We start from the raw sequence: 5040 nt of genomic DNA on the forward strand, positions 1-5040 counted from the left end.
AGAAGACGTCTATCAAGTAACGCTAAACGAGCCATTAGAAGCTCAAGATAGAATAAGGGGTGCAGATGTTATCGAACTAGACCTTGGTACGCCAGACGATGAGTGGCCAATAAAGCTAGGGTCTATGCTTAGTGCGGAGGAACGAGAGGATTATGTCACTCTAATCCAAGAGTTTCACGATATTTTCACTTGGAGTTACGATGAACTTAGGGGCATTCCTCCCAGCCTTGCTGTCCATACAATTTTGTTGAAGGAAAGAAGCCGTCCTGTGTGACAGAAAGTTAGGCGTATGCCATTTGAGTTGCGGGATGGGTTGTTCAAGGAGTTATAGAAATTACGAAAAGTGGGTTTGATCTTTCATGTGCAGCACATTGAATGGTGTTGACCAGTTGTGATCAGGAAGAAGAAAAATAATCAAATCCGGATGCGTGTGGACTTTCGAGAGTTGAATAGACAAACAGTTAAGGATTATTACCCATTGCCCTTTATTGACCAAATTCTGGATCAATTGGCAGGTAGGGAGATTCATTCGTGGACTGTTTTGCAAGCTATAATCAGATGGAAATTGCAGAAGAGGATAAGCTCAAAACGACATTCATAACAGTCTTTGGGACCTTTATGTATCATGTGATGGCATTTGGTCTATGCAATGTGCTTAGTTCTTGGCAATGAACTATCGACAAGACCTTTGGTGACATTTCCCATGAGGAGCTGAAGGTATTTATTGATGATTTAGGGGCAGCCACCGTGAGAGAAAGGCAGTTGATTATTTTACGAAAATGTTTTGAGCGATGCAGACAATTTTGCATAGCTCTCAATCCGAGGAAGTGCATTTTTGGCATACCTTATGGGCTCATGTTGGGCCATGTAGTTAGCTTGGTAGGGATTGCGACGGATCCTAAAAAAAACAAAGCTATAGTCGCCATGAGTCTGCCATGAACCCCCAAAGAAGTCCATAGCTTTCTGTCATCAGTTGGATATTATCGATGGTTCATAAATGCATTGGCAGAAAGAACATTGCCATTGACAAATCTGTTATCCTTCAGCTGTTTGTTTATGTGGAGTGACCCTTGTAAGGTGGCTTTCAAGGATGGCAAGTAGGAACTCGTAAGAGCATCTATGCTGAATGTTACAAAACATGGACCTAGAACTAGATCGGCTATGGTGGACGCAAGTCAAACACACGATACATTATCAGAATGAGGAATTGTAACTCAAGTGAATTAGGTTCCAAGTTATATTAGCTTGGACTCATAAACACAATCTTGAGTGGCTCAAAGTGAAAGTATCGTTACTTTGAAATGAGTGTCAAGTACATGCCTTAATAGCTTTTTGGATAGTACCATTGTACCTCACTGTGCATATGGGATTTTGAACATCTCTTCCTAGAGCATATATCATTTGTCTATCTTCTAACCTCTTAAGGGCATACATCTAGCCTCTATGGGCCATCATCATTTGCTATTCTCAACACCCCCCCTCAAATGATGAGTCTCTACCCTTGCTGGCTTTTGCCCCCTTGCATGTGAACATGGACCAGAAGACTAGCTCTTTGGCAGCCTAGTCAAGTTAAGGCTTGAAACTTTACATCTTAGTAGGGTTTTTACATCCACTATGGGAAATAAGATCCACTATGGGAAGGTTTTTGTTATCGGCAATGGAGAATATTTTCTTCATCTTCTTTGTGCTTCTTTCGCACTCTTTGGTACAGTCTTAAATCTTCTTGGACTCTCTCTTGGTCTTCTTGGACTTCTTTTTCTTCATGCTCTTGTTCTTCATTCTTTTGATTGATGCTTAGTGCTTTTTCTTGTGCAATAGTCTTCTTGGTGTAATCTTTTTTAAAACAAAAGTGAGTTTGGGATGGATACAAATGGGTACATTGCCTTGGCTTGTTAGACTCTTATTGACATTCATGGTCTTTGAACTTATGATTTTTTGGAATTTTTGGCTTTGACTTACTAGAAGGAATGGCATTGAATTTTCTCTTGACATTGGATTCTTGAGCAAAGTGCAAGCAAACCATCTCAAATGCGAGTGACAATGTCTAATCCCTTTTACAAGTGATATTTGGGATCATAGATATTGAAATGACACATAACAATGCTAGTGTCAAAAGACACTTGATAGAGTAGAGTGAAGGAGATTGGAAGCATACAAGTTTTTAAAAAACTGAGATCAATGTGAATGGCTTGAGAAGGTTGGTTTGAGAGTGAGGGCTCAAGTGTGAAAAAGGTTTTTACCGGAGGAGGATTTTAACCTTAATGCTTAAGGTTTAAGGAAAGAAAGGGATAATGTGCTACTGGCTGTTTTCATTCTCCCCTTCCGCACTCATGGCAGCAGCAGCAGGGGTGCTCTCAAGGACCATGGTAGCCGTCGGCTCCCCTCTACAAATGAAGGGTTCTGCTTTCCCCTCTCATGCCTTCAGTCAAGGAGCTAGATTCTATTGCTTCTCCCTCCCTTCTCGTGCTTTGCAAGCTTCGCCTTGGCAGAAGCCGGGATCTTTCACATCTGTAACTCGAAGTGCCCCTCCGTTTCTGCTCCATGCTGGACTTGCAGCTAATGCACAACACATGGCCGTCTTCTTCCATCTGCACTTTTATGATCTCCTTTTTCTTCAGCCTTGGGAGATGTGGGCCTCACACGTCTTCGTGCTCACTGCTGTTGGAGATGCCCTGCTTCTTGTTGCACCAGAGCAGATTGCTGGTCCAGTTTGGAGGCCTGCTAAAGTCAACAGGAACTCGTCCTGTGACCAACTCCATAAGCAGCACCCAATAGTTGTATAGATCACTCTTTTCTGTCAACATTCTGGTGAGAGCATATTCTGGAGCAATATACCCAAATGTCCCCATGACTCGTGTTGTCACATGGCTGTTTCCAAGCCCTAATAATTTAGCAAGTCCAAAATCAGAGACCTTTGGATTCCATTGGCTATCTATCAGAATGTTTCTTGACTTCACATCACGATGGACTGCTTTAGGCTCCAACCCTTCATGCAGATCAGCCAGTCCCTTGGAAGTACCAAGAATAATTTGCATTTTGATATTCCAACTCAATGGTGGATGCTTTCCCTAGATGTCCATGAAGCCACTGCTCCAAATTTCTATTGTCAATATACTCATAAACAAGCATCCTTTGCGAGCCTTCCATACAATATCCAATCAACCATATAAGATTTTTGTGCATGACATGTCCTATCGCCTCCACCTCTATTGTTTAGAAGATTTTTCATAGCTATGTGTGTACCTTCAGGTAGCTGACCCTAGTACACAATCTCATATCCACCCTCAACGAGCACATTGGAATTAGAGAAGGAATTGGTCGCAGCCTCTATCATGTGGCTAAGGGCTTGCAAGGAAGAAGAAAACACACCACTAGCTACTTAGCTTAGCCACGGCTCTGATACCATGTTACAAAACATGGACCTAGAACTAGATCGGCTACGGTGGATGCAAGTAAAACACACGATACATTATCAGAATGAGAAATTGTACTCAAGTGAATTAGGTTCCAAGATAGATTAGCTTGGACTCATACACACAATCTTGAGTGACTCAAAGTGAAAGTACCATTACTTTGAAATGAGTGTCAAGTACATGCCTTAATAGCTTTTTGGATAGTACCATTGTACCTCACTGTGCATATGGGATTTTGAACATCTCTTCCTAGAGCATACATCATTTGTCTATCTTCTAATCTCTTCAGGGCATACATCTAGCCTCTATGGGCCAGCATCATTTGCTATTCTCACCATTGAAAGCACCAAAGAGGGATGAAATTTTTTATATCTTTTCAGCAGCAACCATGCATAGCATTAGTTGCTGTTTAGCGCAGATGTGGGAAGAGAAGTGGTATCACCCGATTGCTTTTGATAGTCGGAAGCTGGGTGTATCTGAAGTTAATTATAATTATATGGAAAATTTGTGCCTTGCGATGGTCATTGCGAATAAAAAGTTTAGGCACTCCATCCTTTATGAGAAGGTTGTCCTTTATACGAAGGCGGAAGGACTGACTGCTAATGAATAAGCTACAACCGCCCGACCATTTGGCAAAGTGGTTAATCACTTTGCTAGAGTTTGACTATGAGGTTAAGAGCAAGCCACCCATCTTGCAGGGTATCGTAGAGTGCCTTGTGGACTTTGGGGAGCCAAAGGAAGCTCTAGCTCCTGGTATGCGGTGATAACACTTTATTTGTCAACGGGAGAGACTGGAGCTAGTCTATCAAAGTCAGAAAGTGAAAGATTAAGTAGCAGGCTTTAAAATTCACAATAATTCGAGGCATGTTGTATCGGCAAGTGGTAGTCGATATCTACTGCTGATGAGTAATGCCTAACGAGGTCCCTTTCATCTTAGAAGAATGCCATGACTCTGCTTGTGGAGGTCATTTTGTTGGGCGACTAATTGCGCAAAAAAGCCTTGAGGGCAGGATATTGGTGGCCGGCAATTTGCTAGGATGCATTCGAGTACGTTAAAAGATGCGACATTTGTCAATGACATGATAGCCGAGAGAATAGGAAGTGACCACTCACTTCTATTATGGTGATCCTTTCGTTCGAGAAGTGGGGGATCGACTTTGTAGGCCCTATTACTTCATTGTCCACTACATAGAAAAGATATATTGTTGTAGTGACTGATTATTTTATTAAGTGGTGGAAAGTACGTGCAACACGAAAAGGCGATGCAAAGGAAACCGCCAGTTTCCTTTTGAAGCAAATCATTTGTCAATTTGGTCCGCCAAAAGAAATAGTATCAGACCGTGGAACCCATTTTTTGAACAAGGTGATTAAAAGCTTGATGGAAGCATGAAAAATCAAGCATAATAAGATGACCCCCTATAATCCGTTGACGAAGGAAATTCAATATGGCAACCTCTATACTATGCTAAACTCCCTTCTGCCATGAAGTGAATGAGGTAATGACACCACCTAGTTATGGAAGAGTGGACTAGGACGCTATGCAAGAGAGAGAGGAGCTTGTGAGGGCGAAGAGAGGAAAACTGAGAGAGAGAGAGAGAGAGAGAGAGAGAGAGAGAGAGAGAGAGAG

At 42.0% G+C, this 5040-nt stretch overlaps 1 pseudogene; it reads right to left on the minus strand.

The window, feature by feature from the left end:
* Positions 1–2636: 2636 nt before the first annotated feature.
* LOC148011902 (putative serine/threonine-protein kinase At1g01540 pseudogene) lies at positions 2637–3035 on the minus strand (annotated as a pseudogene).
* Positions 3036–5040: the final 2005 nt, after the last annotated feature.

The sequence above is a fragment of the Lygodium microphyllum genome, chromosome 28, assembly GCF_053477565.2.
Source record: "Lygodium microphyllum isolate KBCC chromosome 28, Lygodium_microphyllum_v1.1.10, whole genome shotgun sequence".
NCBI lineage: Eukaryota > Viridiplantae > Streptophyta > Polypodiopsida > Schizaeales > Lygodiaceae > Lygodium > Lygodium microphyllum.